We start from the raw sequence: 16,893 nt of genomic DNA on the forward strand, positions 1-16,893 counted from the left end.
TGGCTCCTACTCCTCGAATATTTCCATATTGACATCAATGACAATCTGTGTCCAACACCACGCACTCAACTGTGGACTTACTAAGGTCTTCGCATACTCAGCTCCAGGAGCCTTCCCTTTTCTCCTAAGTATAGGAAACAAACCTTTCTTGATTTAGCACCTTTCCCTTACAAAAATTCTTCCCCAAATGGTTCCCTACTAGACTTACTATGAATCAACTATATATAGCCTTTTCATTATAATGCCATGGTCTGTGAACCATGGGCGGGTCTCAAAAACCATCCTATCACCTACCCATAGAAGGGACTAATTCCCCTTTGAATTTTACTTATATTTGCACTCTGCTTCCACATTTCACAGAGAATTTACGTTCTTTAACAAAGGATATTACAAAAATTGACTTTATTGACAAAAATTGAGCCTAGGGACACCATCCCAAAAGGCCCCCAACACAAATATGGTGACTCACCCTCGAGTCACTCAGTTGGATTCTCTATTTTATTACAGAGGTCACTGAACTTGATCTTTAAGACTTCAAGGTCTACTGTGTTCTGTACTATGGCCTACTCCACTTCTTCAACTAGCTTCTCTATATTGTGCCCTTCCATTGCGAGGTGCATGGTCCTTTCTGTCTGCAGGAAAGTCTTCAACTTTTACTAGATGGCCAGAGTAATCTAGCTTTCTTCCTATGTCAACAGTTGAATTCGAGCCTTCAAAAATGCTCCTTTGCACTGTAGCTCTTCAACCTGTGCCTACAGCAACTTCATGTCTTGCAAGCACATCAAGCACTAGACTGGCACCAAAGTGCGTGCAATCACCCTAATCTCATCAACTTATTATTGTGCCTATATGAACTCGGTACATAGTCACTATAGGTTGGATGCCACCTGCAACATAGTCCATAGCTCCATTGCAGTTTCAAAAAGACCATTGCAGCCCGATATTGCATTCTCCAAAGTATACATGTGTTCTCTGATGGCTGCACCGTGCTGCTCCTTGACCTCTAGCGGAGTAGTTAGTTGCAATTTCAATTACAATTCCAAGATCTTCATCTAAAAATCAAAAGTAACTTAGGCTACCTCATCCTTAGACTATCTCACTACAACAACCAATTTTTGAACCTTTGCTGAAGCTTCCGCATTCTCGGGAATGTGTAGTTCTGGTATTGAATTGCACACTTGTGTAATTTCTACTTCGAGGCTTTGGCTTTGCACTGCTAGCTCGTCTTTTTCCTTAAGAGTTTGAATCTTTTTGGTGAAGATCTTCTAATTGTTCATTTTAACTTCACTAATCACCAATAGTGCCCTATGTTCTCTAATCTGAAGATCATCTAAGACCTCCTGATGAAACGCGTGGAGGGTCTAAAGTGGCAGCACGGCTAAATTCATACCCATGCCCTTGATCTTGCTGAGATGAGCATTACCTTCCTATGACTCTATGCGTAATGTTCCTTCTATCAAGGGAATCACTCTGAGGTCTAGATTTTGTTCTGTTTCCATTACACTCGCGCTTTATTGAACCCCGCTCACTTATCCCACGCTCACCTAAATTCTGACTGTTTGAATCTGCAACTCGTGCAAATCCCCAGTGTCTACATGTACTGCTGCTTAAATTGAGTCCACAACTTTGTCATTGCATCATGGAACTTATCCCCGATCTCTTCCAAGTCCCCCTCAGTGAGGACCATTGGATCCACGTGTGAATGTTTGTCTTATTTTTGCTTCTTCCTAAGTCCTGAAGTTGTCTTCTTGGTCCACTTTTGAAATTTGAAGGGAGTTCTCTACTTGTCAACCCTGCCTCCTTCCTACTCGAATTGCTCCTGCTCTTTAGTATGCTGGGAAGCTGATGATTTGACTTCTAATATGGCCTCTTTTTTAGCGTACTCTTTATCGACAACTACGTTAACAACAACTACTTTAGAAGCAACTTCTTTCTTCTTCTGATCGACCAACTCCCTGCTGCTTCCTGTGCTGTTTCTTTCTATTTCTACACAACTGTCATTTGTGCGAAGGAGCCTTCTCTAACTTTGTTGGTACTTGGACCTAGATCTGTGGGTTGTTGCCACTCTGTCGGCCATGTCCCCACAATCTCCTGTACTTCGGCCTCCGTAAATATGTATGGAAACTTGTACCATATCTTTTTAGGGTCATGCCTCACGCGGATAGATACATTATAAAAATCTACCTTAAATTCTGTAAAGGCCCGTAGCTACTCAAACAAGGTTGGATATGACCTTGGCCTATAACTAATCATTGTGTGGAGGTCCATCTTGACAATAATCCAGAAAACCTTTTATTCCATGACCCTCTCTAGGGCCTTCATTGCCCATAACGAAGTGAACTTTGCTGCCTCTAGTAAATCCTCATCCTACAAAGGGAACTGACTATCCTCCAGAAGTCTCCATGAAACAAGTGCAATGAATAACAAGAGCCAGGCATAATGAAATACCTTGCTATCATCCTGCGCTTTGTGGAAATTTGCCAATAATTCCTTGCAAAGGTATTGTGCCTAGTTGTACTGCACCCCCTTTATGCACTGTGTAGCCAACGAAATTACTGGTGTTGGAACCTCGTCCTTGTGACATTTTCTCATGACCATTCTGGACAAAATCTGAACGAAAAAATACACCACATGGTCTGAAATAGAGCAGATAGAGTACCTGCATGACTTCTCGATGAGTCCAAACTCAGTGTTCATTCTATCTGCAAGATCCTTCTCCTTTCTTTTACCTCCAAACTCCTTAGTTCGATCTGCCCCTTTATAGGGAAATTTCGTAATTTGATGGATCAACATATTGATTATGGGGATGGGTTCCCTTAACAACAAACACCCATTGTGCACCAGTGCGAGAAATTGGCACACACAGATAGTATTGATAATCAACTTATGAAAGTGTGGCACACACAACATATGTAGAAATCCTGCCGGCTCGACCCCTCTTACCCATTTCATTGACTCCAGCTTGATGACCCTGGTTTCTTCATAGTAAATGTTGGTCACATACTTATTGGTGGCCAAATTTGGAAATTTCTCGTGATCGGTGAGATCCCAATCCTCCAGTTTTAACACAGGGATACGCGCTAAGATCACGCCTTTAAATACCACTTCTTCCGATAGTAGTGGCATAGAGATCATTAACTTGCTTGAATCCGAGTCCTTGGGTACCTTCGCTTTCCCTTTTTGTGAAGAGATATATGTTGGGAGCCTAGTGATAGGATCACCCTTGTGAGCATCCAATTCCTCAAATCCATCGCGGAGTTCTTCTACATCCAAATCCATGGGTTCATATGGTTGCTTTGCCTTGTCCATCCTCCCTTTCTGTTGAACCTCTGCGAGGTTCTTCCTTAGTGACTGCCTCACTGGTACAGGTTGTGGTTTATTTTTCTTCTCCTTAGTAGAAGATTGCTTAGGCCTAGGCGACCATGTTGCCATAAGCACAGATGGTGTAGCTTCCATTGTTGCAACTTTAGGGGCTTCTACTTGAGATACAATGACTTCAAAACTTGTGGGTTCGACAGACATCTCTTTAAGGATAATCTTCTAGTTCCAATTAGGCATTATCAGAAATGTCGGACTTGCAACTAAATCCTCCCAGACCTACCAATTCATAGAGAAAAAATGGGAATGCGTATATGCAATTTTTAGAAGGAAAAGTGTTCTACAGTAGACCGTCATGCCATATTTCTAGGTGATTTCAAATTCAAATCCGACCGTTCCCTCCATTTTATGATCATAAATGCATATTTGATGACATATCTCCAAATATTTTCGCAATAAATGTCACCTACCCGCTCCTCCTAATTGGATTTTCATTATCTAATCATGAAAAAAGACTTCAACAACTAATTTTGGAACCCATCTGCATGGCACCATCCTCGATGGCACAACCCTCCTAGCACACCTCTCCTTGCACACTCCTTGCTTTCCAAACACATCCCCCTTAATGTGTTTTCCTCTTGTGCGAGAAATGTATTTTATAGTACCACTCTCCCTAGCAATTGTTTGGAGTGCTAAGACTGTGTTGCTACCATGTAGTCATTGTGTAGGGGCAGGATCCCCTATATACCACTTCAACTGACTTCCATTCACCCTTCCAGGGAACAATTCGTCATTCAGCTTCACGAGCTAAACTGCACCACCATCCATGATTTCCTTAACAACATACAGGCCTAATCACTGTATTTGGAATTTTCCTGGAAACTTTGTGAACTTAATATCATAGAGCAAAATGAAATTGTTCACCTTGAAAGTGCGCAACTTGATATGCCTATCATGCCAGGCCTTCTCACATTCCTTTTTCACTTGTTGGTGAAATCCTACAAGTAAATGGTCATCTTCCAACTCCATCCACTACGTGAGCCATTCCTCCGTGGTCTCATGATTAGCCATCTCAACCAATGCTGCAGTCTTTAGAATTGGCACAATATATTCCATCGACATGACTTCTTCTATCCCATAGACCAGTTTGAACAGGGTTTTTCCTGTTAGCTTCTTACATGTAATCCTATATGCTCGTAGGACTGCTGGTATGCACACATCCCAATCATTCCTCTTCGTGTTACAAACCTTTGTCAATGCATTCTCCATAATATTATTGAATGCTTTCACTGTACCATTGGCTTGGGGATGATAGGGCATACTCTTTTCATGGTAAACTTGGAATTCTGTGAGCATCACACTGATTATTTCATTAAGGAAATGCGTACTTGTATCACTCATCAATACATTAGGGCACCCAAGCCACGTTAAGACATATTCAAATAGGAACTTCACATCTATAGTAGTAGTACAATCCTTCAATGGTTTCACTTATGCCCATCTTGTTAAGTACTCTGTTGCAATAATGATGTACCACGTGCTTGTCTTCCTCCCTAGTGGTTGTATCAGACCTATAAAGTCAATTACCCATTTGTCAAATACTTTTAACAAAACCTGAGGGTTTAAGGGTAGTTCATCTCTTCATGAAGGCTTTCCCGTCCTTTGACAAGCATCACGTGCTTTACAAAATTCCTTAGAATCTTTATGTAGTGTTGGCTACCATAAGCCTACGCACAAAATCTTATGCACGGCTGATCTACCTGCATAGTCTCCTCCCACCACTCCTCCATGGGCTTCAGTGAGGATACTAGCGTGCTCAAACTTCGGAAAATATCGGCACAATATTTCATATGTTCCTATCTTATACAAGTGTCCCTGTATCATAGAAAAATCAGTAGCGTGAACCACCAATTCCTTCTTCTGTTGAGTAGAATACCCTTTCGGAGTTGTACCAGTAGTTAGAAATTGAATAATTTCTACAAAGTGATCATCCACAATGTGTATAGAAAAGAGCTGCACATCTAACAATCCGTCTTCCAAATTTTTTGGCTCTTCGTATGTCTTAATCCTGGATAGATGATCTGGTCCTGCATTCAACCATCCGGGCTTCACAATCACTTCAATGTCATATTCCTCAATTAGTAAAAACCACCTACAAATCCTCCCCCCCAACATAGGCTTGTTGACTAGGTACTTGAGATCTGAGTGATTTTTGTGCATTTTGAAATGTGCACCCAACAAATAATGTCGAAAATTTTGCAGCACATAGACCATCGCCAACCCTTCATGCTCTATAGTGGAATAGTTCTTTTCAGCTTTTGACAGTTTCCTACTCGCAAATTCTATTGGATGATCAATATCACCTTCACTAGGTTGGGTTAATACCATACCTAGCGCAATACATGAGGCATATACATGCACATGGAAGCCTTTATTACAATCCGAAAATACTAAGATGGGTGTAGTTACCATCTTGTCCTTTAACACATCAAGACTCTGTTGACACTCCTCATCCCAACAAAACGTTGCATCCTTCTTTAACAGTTTCTCCATCAACGCGATTATTTGGGCATATGTTAGGCCCCTATACTACTAGTGTAACCCCTTATTGTTATTAGTACAACCCCCTTATTATATTGGTGTACCCATGTAGTGCCCATACTGCTACTATTGTGCCCCATAGAAGCCCACTATTGTTATTATTGTGCCCTTACATTATTATTGTTATGTCGGCTCTGATTATATTATGACCCCTTAGACACCTATGTATAGAAATGAGGTCTTTTCATTTGTATAATCCAAGAATTGTTCATTTATGTAATGTAAAGGAGGTTTCCCCCTCAAAGAGGTTGAATTCTAAGGTGTTGATCTATCTTTTCTATCTTTCTGTGAGTTGGTTTCATAACATTTGGTATCAAAGTTTTGGATTCTAGGGTTTTCCTGCTCCAAATAGGTCATCATGGCACTTTCTCTATAACTATTTTCTGCGATGTTTCAGAATCGAACACAAAAGCCCATTTGAGAAGAAATCACATTGAACCTCGAATCCAAATTTCAGAGCTTTTCAGTCTATATTTGTGGAGATATGATCTGAGGAATTTGGTCTTTTGCAGACTCCTGAATTACATTCCAAATAGGCGACCTTGGGAAAATCGTCATAACTTTTTTTTTGAGCATCAGATTGCAATTTCATAAGAAGTTACAAAAATAGGATGGACTGTAGTTTCCTGTGTATATATTTTAGACTCGAAGGTAAAAATAGTGACACATGGCACTTCATACAAGTTTGCTCTTTTGAAAAGGTATATAATCAGGTTATCTTGGGAGATTGTGCATAACTCTTTCTTTGTGAATCTAAATTCGATCAGACTGGTGGCATTGGAAAGAGGACATAGAGGGCTACTGCAGGTCACAATTTTAGAATTGGAAGAATCGAAATTATAGTTATAGTCATTTCAAGATCGAGCTCCTAAAATCAAGAAAAGGCGATATGAGGAAGTTTGATGCAAGGATCCGGTAAATTGGATACTTCAGATGGAGAAATATTTTGATCTACATGGTGTACCACTGTTACAAAAGGTATGTATTGCATCTTCATATTTAGAACTGGATCAATTTTTATGGTATAAAGGGCTTTGTTCTCGTAAACAACTTGTTACGTGGTCAATTCTCACAGAGGAAATGATAGCACATTATGAGGATACAAAGAGCAACACCACAACAACTGGAAAGAGTAAAAGGGCTTTGTGACATAGTGGAAAGTAAAATTATTGAAACAAGGAAGTCTACCCCTCACAACTATAAATATGGAAGTGTTGTTTCTCCTAGCCTTCCATAACCTACAAGAGTTACACCACAACAATTGGAAGAAAAAAGAGAAAAAGGGCTTTGTTACAATTGTGATAGCAAATGGAATAAAGGTCATAAGTGTGCTAAGAAGAAATTATTTTACATAGATTATGAAGAGGAGGAAGAAAAGGATCAAGAAACATCAAAAGAAGAGGATATACGCCAGGACCCAACCCCAGAGAAAGAAGAAATGAATCAGACCATATCTTGTAAAGCATTGGCAAGAATTACCACTCCTCAAACTCTCAAGATAGAAGGACATATCAGGAAGAAAAAGGTGCATGAAGTGAAAGATCACATCGAGAAAGAAGAAATGAATCGAACCATATCTTGTAATTCATTCGTCAGAATTACCACTCCTAAAACTATCAAGATAGAAGGACATATCAAGAAGAAAAATGTTCAAGAAGTGAAAGATCACATTAAGCATCAAGAAATGAATTCGACCATATCTTGTAAAGGATTGGAAGAAATTACCACTCCTCAAACTCTAAAGATAGAAGGACATATCAAGAAGAAAAAGGTTCAAGCAGTGAAAGATCACATCGAGCATCAACAACAAGTTCTCCAACTTTTAAAGGATAAGGCCACTTTGGTGAAAAATCGAATAAAACAACAGATAGATCAACATCGTAGTAGAAAATGTTTTGATGTAGGTGATTGGGTATTTTTACTTCTACATCTCAAGCAAGCTATTTATGAGAAGGAAATGTTGGCAATACTACATGCACTTAAAAAATGGCAACCTTACTGAATGGGAAGACACTTCAAGGTAAAAATGGATCATGATAGTGTTAAATACTTTTTAGAACAACTATTATCTTTAGAAGAACAAAAAAATGTGTCACAAATATGTTGGGTTATGACATTGATATCATCTTTAGAAAATGGAAGCAAAATTTTGTTGCAGATGCACTCTCAAGAAAGGATGAGGATGTGGAAGCATTGTTTTGTGCTATTTCTATTATCCAACCAGATTGGATAAATGAAGCAAGGGATGAATGGAAGAAGGATGAAGAAGTATGGCCACTTATTCAAAACTTGCAAAAGATCCTAATTCAAACAATATTGCCAGAAATTGAAGAGGAAGGAAAAATTATATTGGAACCTAGAGCAGTCACAGAAACAAGAACCTGACAGCTACGAAATCAATCAATTTAAAAGTATCTTATCAAGTGGAAGAACTTACCTGCTGAAGATTCCACATGGGAGGATAAGAATTTGATACAAAAGCATCAATAACTACTCAAGCATTGAGGACAACACTTTTTGAAGGAGAGGGGCATGTTAGGCCCCTATACTACTAGTGTAACCCCTTATTGTTATTAGTACAACCCCCTTATTATACTGATGTACCCATGTACTTCCCATATTGTTACTATTGTGCCCCATAGAAGCCCACTATTGTTATTATTCTGCCCTTACATTATTATTGCTATGTTGGCTTTGATTATATTATGACCCCTTAGACTCCTATATATAGAAAGGATGTATGTTCATTTGCATAATCTAAGAATTGTTCATTTATGTAATGTAAAGGAGGTTGCCCCCTCGAAGAGGCTGAATTCTAAGGTGTTGATATATCTTTTCTATCTTTTTGTGAGCTGGTTTCATAACAGCATAATACTTGATAAACTTCCTATAGTAGCCTGTGTGGCCCAGCATTACATGCAACTGCTTAACATTCTTGGGAGCTTCTTAATTTACAATCATTGCGATCTTCACAGTGTCCACCATCAATCCCTACTTACATAAGACATGGCCTAGGAAAATTCTGAAAGACACACATAAGATACACTTCTTCAAGTTTAGCACTATCTGGTATCTACGACATGTATCAAGCATGAGGCATAGACTTGAAACCTAATGCTTTACCAATCTAAACACAGTCCAATCATAAAAATATAACTTCAAGAATTTATGAATAAACTACTTGAAAATCGTATTACTACCTTGGAGAAGATTGTGGGCACATTATTTAGCCCAAATGGAATTACTGTATAATAAAATCATCCCGACTATTTTGTGAAGGCTGTCTTGTTGTGATCCTTCCGCGCGATATTTATTTGATGGTATCCTGAGAATCCATCACCAAATGAATGAGCTTCTTGTCTGTCAACATTGTCTAAAACTTCATTTGCAAAAGGTGTGGGAAATGGATCATGCACACATGCATCATTCAACATTTTTAGATCTACGCATATTATGGTTTCACCTTGTTGTTTATTTTCCTGGACAACCATTGGGATCACCCAATCGGATTCTTCTACTGGTTCAATAATTCTGGCCTTCAGAATTTTGTCTAGTTATTTGTGCACCTTTTCTTTATACTTCAGATTGAGCTGATAAGGTCTCTATTTTATAGGCTTCACATCATGTTTTAGAGTACTTTTCATTATGCCCAGATCTCCTATAATACCCTTCAGATCTGAGAACTTTATTGGGAATACATCCTGGTATTCGCGTAATAGTTCAACCACCTTATTCATTGTATCTTCGTCCCAATAGTCTCCTATCTTCATGAACTTTGGCTCCAAATTGGATACAATATTTACTTGCTGGATTTTTAGTGGCTCTGTTACATCAAGGATCTCTATTTGAGGTCCCTTGACCTCATGTTGCCCTCCAGTTTCTAAAATGTTGATTTTTCTTGGATCATCTTATTCTTCTTCAATAGTCACATTGTAGCACTCTAGTGCATGGCGCAACTGTGTACTCCATTCTAGTTGCACCCATTCCACTAGTTCTTCAGGCATTCTAGAGATAGTAACCTTAATCCCCTGGAGTGCTTCATTAATGCACTCAAACCCATCCTCAAAGCTAGAAGTTAATAAGAAGCTTTCCCACAGAATATCCCATTCATACGTTCCATGGCATAGCTCCGTTTCCAAATACCAATTCATGGGAATAGTGTCTAAGGTATGGCAGAAAACATGTACCCACTCTAATTGAGGTTCTTCAACCCAAGATTTAGTCCACCGCTCCAAATATTTAGGTGGGTCATCCTTCCCACTGTACTTCTCATTCATCTATGTGTTAGCATACCCCAACCGCAACTTCATCATCTTCTTGTATTCCTTCTAGTCAGTGAAGCTTTCCTTATTCATACCCCACCATTGGGCGGGCATAACACGCAGTGCCAATTCTAGTGACTTGAATCAATGTTCCTTGAGCACCTTCTTTTCAAACTCATCCAAAAGGAGATTAAAATCATTTAAGACATCATAATGAGGAATATTTCTTACCTTAGTAGATACACAATGCAACAATTTTGTCATCATATTGCAACGTAGCATAGAGACCTCATGCAACCTATTCTACCAATGTTCGAGCTCTTCATCTGAATCTGAGGTACATGAGATGTATCTATCCCATATGCTCCATCCATCTATAGTATGGTTGATCCAATCTTTGTCTCTCATCATTATCTTGTATATCTTGTCTAGAACATCATCATCTTCCACAAAGTCGCGAGTAGGTTTAGTGTAGCGCACTCCTTCAGCAGGGTCCAGTGGCACAATAACCCTGAGCACTTTCCTCTCAAATGTCATATTCCGCTTCTTCAGATTAATCACCACATCCATGTTGAAGGCCCAATCAATTCCTAGTAGCGTTTTCATCTACTATTTCAATTACCTCAAAGTCATCCAATGCACTCGCTCCTTCAATGTCCACCATTACCCCATACAGGCGCCCCATAGGAATAATATTATGTTGATTAGCCATGTGTAGCTTTATAGGAGACCATTGCAGCGTATGTATCCCCATCCTTTCCCATGTGTTCTTAGGTAGTATGGTTGCATCAGAACCCAAATCCATGATGACTTGGTCCATTTCATATTCTTCTATCTATGCGGTCAGCCTCATCTCGTGGCCTGTCCACTTCTTATTCTTACCTAGTTTCCTCACAGTGCGATGTAATGAATGAACCTTAATCTTACCCTCACAATTTTTTATTAGTTCTTGGAGCCCTTCTATGACCTTCTTATTGCATAACAACTTCATACAGGTCTTTGGCAAAGTGGACAACAATGAAGGATCCACATATTGCACTTCACTTTTCCCAGCTGATTTCTCTTGACTCCTAGACATAGAAGTTTCAGCAAAATTATTTTTAGCCTCCACAAAAGTTTCTTTAGCCTGGTTGAGGTCAAACCCAACTTCCTTTTCAACGGCCTTGTGCACCCATCCTTCGGTCTCTGACTGCTTTCGCTTGTCTTCACCTATGGATATACTATTGTGCGTTACAATATTAACAATGTGATCTTCTTCATGAGGCTGTGCTCTCTTCATCTGGATATTCTGCATAGGCTGTTAGGTGTGTGTCTTCTTTTCTTGCATTTTTTCTATAAGGACCAGGTAATATTCTATCACATGGTCGAACTATCTGCAATATTGACAAGATGCATGCTTTGCATTTTGAAAGTCACATGCAAAATGTCCATATTCACCACTGTTATAACATATAACTTGTCTACGACCTCTGCCAACCCCTCCTCCTCTTCCTCTTCCACGAACTTGGAATACTCTACGTACTGCACCCACGCCGTAATCCTGAAGCCGAGGTTTTGCCTCCATTTGGTAGGTAGGGGTTCTATCCATCATTAGTTCATAACTTCAACAATGGTGCTCATCATGACCTACACATTTGCAAAAATTGCAAAAACAACTACTGAGGGGTCTGTACAAACTTCTCTAATAAATGAAATTGTTTGTCGCATGTTGTCCTGTAACCTAGAAAATAACACACCATGGCGCTACTCCTATGCTTGGCCCAAAGGTATTTTCCGGCTTTAGGGGGACAGGCCCCCCCCCCACCAATAATATAGTTTTGATAAACCAAGCAATGGTCCTTGTCGTGACCATGACACTTTCATTTCAAGCACCAAACTTCACCTCGCACCTCAGGTTGGGCTTCCTTTCCCTTATTCAGGCTCTACAACTCCATGTGTAGACTTGCGAGCTATGAGTGAATTTGCTTTAATCCAATATTCATATATTTTATTGGTGAGGCTTCCAATCTCATCATGATCTCAACAACTTCTGCTTCCATTGCTATCTTTTTCTACGATAATGGTAATCTTAGGTAGGGTAGCAATGAAGAAATGTACCAATATCTGTCTTGTTTGTCTGTGATGTTCATATTAGCATAACAGATCAAGAATTTTAGCCTCTGATAAAAATCCCATGAGGATCCGTTCACCACTTTCATTATCTCAAACTTTGTAACAGACTGTGCCTGAGATTTAGGCTTCTTAAGCGGTTCAATGCTTGCTAAATATCTGACAATGTCGCGACAGGGTGATCTTGACAATACTTGATATACCAGGTCAATGCTCTATCATGTAGCGCTGTGACCAGTTGTGCTTTCTTTACATTATCATCAATGATCTGCTACGCTATCCACACAACATCTACAACGAACCAGAAGTATTCAAAGTCTTCACTCCCTACCCCTTTGAAGATTGACATCTTCATCGCGTTCACCATGTTGAATGGTGAAGGTGGAGGTGGAAGCAGAGGTGAAGGTGTAGGTGTATGCAGTGAAGGTGGAGTTGGAGGAAGAGTATATGGATGAGGTATCTGTGGGATACCAAGACTTACCAACTACAACGCACTTCCCAGTGTTTTCAGAATTGTTCCTTATCGTCTCTTGAAGAGGATCCTAATAGCGGACTATATTCAGAGCTCGATTCTCAGTTCCTTCTGAAAGGCTCTCTGCTTCGTGTAGTCCCAAAAATCAAGGTAATGGTATAACCTGTTTTTCACACAACAACATCTTAATTCAAGTCTTTAGAGATTTTAAATAACTACCTCACGATCCCTTGAAGAGCTTGCACTCTGCTTCACTATAACTGATAGTTGTATTGATCGCGAACTCATTCACAAATCCTCTGAGTGTTCGATCAATCTAGTGATCAAAGACCCGTGCGATGTTGTTTTATGAAGCTTCCGAGAAACTCACTAGCTCTAGAGTACACATAATAGAGTCGTTAAGTATCCACATACCTTGATTTTCCACCAATCTAAACATCCACTCATGTAATTTGCAAGGGAAGAAACAAAAGGTTCTTTGTTTCATCTGAGTATAGGTATCTACTCAACCACTGCTCCTTGGATAACCGTGGATTTCTATTCTCCTAAGCTATAAACGTGTCTTCCTTTTGATTGAGCCACTTCTCAATTTCTTTCTTAGTAGGAAACCACTTATTTGACATCACACATTCCTTAGATTGATTGGGTCCTAGGAACAGAACCATTTGTTGGATTAAGGGGGCTTGACCCAAGTTTAGAGTTATTCAGGCCAACCAACAAAACCCTAATTGCTGGCCCTTTTGGAAGCAACCTTCGTAGCATAGGATGTAGTCTCACCCGAAGCAGTATTGGGGGATGCTAGAACCAGGATTTTGCATCCAAAGGCCTATGTGATGGTCTTCTGAAGGTTATTATAGCTTAGATATGCCTTCACACAAATCTATGACTGTCAACTATGGAAACTTTGTCTTCTGATCTTCACTAAGGTACTCAATTATACTTAACATGAATAAAAGATACAGATTCACTACATTCACACAATAAACTATATATTATGAAGCCTTTATGTCCTAGATCTGTCGTCACGCAGATATATCCTTTTCGAATAGTTAACTATAGCAGATCTATCTAAGGTTTTCCAAATCTCCACGAAGGTGGTTAATTATAATTAATATGCATAAACAAAATAGATCTATCGGTTTCACATAGAAATTAAGTATTATCTCACATAAACAGACCGCTGAGTGAAGATACATAAACTTAAACAGAAGTAAATAAACAAGGCACAAATGCAGATATTCAACTCAAAATAGTATTTATTAAGATGTAAATGTTCAGATACAAACTTCTTATTCCTGTGCACCCAACTGTAGGGGCCCTCACACTCAGCTACAGACTTACCAAGGTATTTGCGCACTCAGCTGTAGTAGCCTCCCCCTTTCGCCTAAGTATAAGAAACAAAATTTTCTTGCTTTAGTACCTTGCACTTACAATAATTCTTCTCCAAACGTTGTCCTCCTAGACTCACTATGAATCAACTATATATATCCTTTTCATTACAATATCATGGTCCGCGAACCATGGGTGAGTCTCAAAAACCATCCTATCACCTACCCATAGAAGGGATTAATGCACCTTTGACTCTTACTTAGCTTTGCGCTCCACTTCCACATTTCACAGAGACTTTACATTATTTAACAAAGTATATTACAGAAATTGACTTTATTGACAAAAATTGACCCTAGGGACCCCATCCCAACATAGGGTGACTGGACATGTTGACCAGGTTTCTTGGACCAATTGAAGGCTTCCACTTATCCTCCTCAGATTGGTTCAAATTTTACTATGTTCTGATTGGTGGTTTGATGCCTAATGAGTAGGAGCCACGTGGTCCAATGGTGGGTAGCCACACCAATGGTGGGCAGCATGTGGCCTCCAAATGGTTGATCAAAAAATATGGTTATGGGCTAAATATAGCCCCCACAGGAATTGAACACGGGACCTCCAAGCTAACAAGTCAAATGCCTTACCACTAGGGTGCAGGATGATTCCTATAAGTCATGGTGGCTAACCACAATATAAAGTATTTGTTGGTGCTATATGGGTGAAGGGGTCGGGAATAAGCCCTAGCCCTCGGTCACACCACATACCACAAACCCATGGCAGAGGTTTCCAAGGGCTCAGGGCTTAGCTCCAACCCAAGGCCATAACACCTTACCATTATACCACTACCATATAACCTATAGAGGTGCTAAGGAGTGGATTTGGAGGAAAGAGCTCTGACCTGTGGTCATACCACACATCATATTCCTGCGGCAGAGGCTACAAGATAGGTGCTAATGCAAGGGGACTAGACCTTGGTTTTTTGATAGAGCATGTGCCGAAGGTATAATGCAAAATTCATTTGGGTTAAGGCGCTAAGGTAAGGGGGCTAGCCCCAGGAATTATGCAACTCGATGTGACCCAACGCGAAGTTTAAATGGGTAGGTGGTTAGCCCGACCCTCGGCCTTGTGGCGCCATATGACTGCATGCCTGGTGTCAAGGGGCCTAACCAGTGGGGGCGGGTGTTAAGGCCTAGCCCTCCGCCCTATGTGTCCAAACAACCCTGATTTTCAGTATCAAGGGGTTAGAGGCTGAATTAAAGTTCCAACAAAATGCACCATCAAATGGAAGAATTATCTGAAGGTAAATTTATAGGATGGTTAATAGTCAAGTTGATGAGAGAGCTTGGAAGATCATAAATTTTCGAGTTTTTATCCAAATTGAGCTCAGAAAGAGGCCATTGAGGGGCTTTTGGATGTTTTAAATCCATTGGTAGCCTCCAATTTCTAATTTGAGCACATCTACAAAGTCCTTTTGCAGGTTGGAAACTAAAGGTAAATGGATCAATGAGGGTTTGGAAGTAGTTCTGGAAGATATTTAGACATGGAGGAGATTTTGTAGGGGTACTCTCACTTTTAGAAGGCTACTTCAGTAGCTGTAACCAACATGATTCAACTCAAGTTCAACTTCTCTTACCATGAAGTTTTGTTTATGTGCTTGAATGTGGAATTGAAGTGTTCACATTCTTGTTTTAGTTCATTTCATTTGGAGTATGTCATATTTATAGGAGATGCATAGAGTTTTTGTTGTTGTGAGAGTTGTCTGTAATAGAACATTACATTGTAGGGGTAATAGCCACATATTTACCTACAACAAATGTTTATGTACTTGATTAATATTGAATATATTAGTCATCTAGTCATGTTGATAGGCCCAGAGATGTAGCCCAGGAGGGGTGACCTCCGTCAACAAACCTTTGCCTTGCTCTTTTTTTTTCCCACATGGATTATGTGTTTTTATGTACATTATGTTAAGTTACATATGAAGGCTATTTCATGATTTGAAGAGATATCGGAAACTTGTTTGATTCAAGACCCAGTTTTGCCTTGCAAAGCATTGACACAGACCTAAATTTTTGTTTTATTTTATTTTAGAGAAGAGGAAGAAATCACCTAATCTGATTTCACATCAATGATAAAGCTCTTCAGTCATCAAATATCTCTTTTGACTTTGCAGTTTAGGGGGCGATCTGCTACACACCATTTTGTCACATTAGGCAAATGACCATTAGTTTGGATCTTTCACTATCCATAAATGTGTTCCGAAGCATCCCTTGCAAGGCTAGAACCCAATCCCAAAGAGAATGTAATTCCTTCATCCCATGGCTCAAAATCTTAATTTTGGCTTCCTGCATAGTTCCATAGTCAATTTCTGTGCATAGGCAGAAAGTTCCACTAGAAATTGTGCCTAAGGGCAATGTATTTTACATTGTGGCTCGCGCACATGAATAAATGCATGTAAAAATAAAAAGTAAAGTCTATAAGAATTATTAACTGAATATTTCCGAACTAACAAGATTTGAATGGATGCCTATTAAGCCCTCAACCCTCCCATCATGGAGCTAACTCCTTCTCTTTGTGGAACCCCTATCCCACCATTAGTGGATCTCATCCCTCGGTAAATGGATCCCAAACTTCCCCCTCTTGGCCTGTAAATCTAACACGGGCTTGAGGATTGAGGAGGATGGTTGGAATTAGGCTTATGTTGGAAAAATAAGGCTAGGAGGCTATTCATTCAAGGAGAGGGTTGGAGATTGTGAGAACAGACTTGTAACATCAAGGCTTTGAGGTTGTAAGTTTATTCTCCAT

Source organism: Pinus tabuliformis, chromosome 7 (genome assembly GCF_031772625.1).
Source record: "Pinus tabuliformis cultivar Carrire ecotype Pingquan chromosome 7, CPIR1, whole genome shotgun sequence".
Lineage (NCBI taxonomy): Eukaryota > Viridiplantae > Streptophyta > Pinopsida > Pinales > Pinaceae > Pinus > Pinus tabuliformis.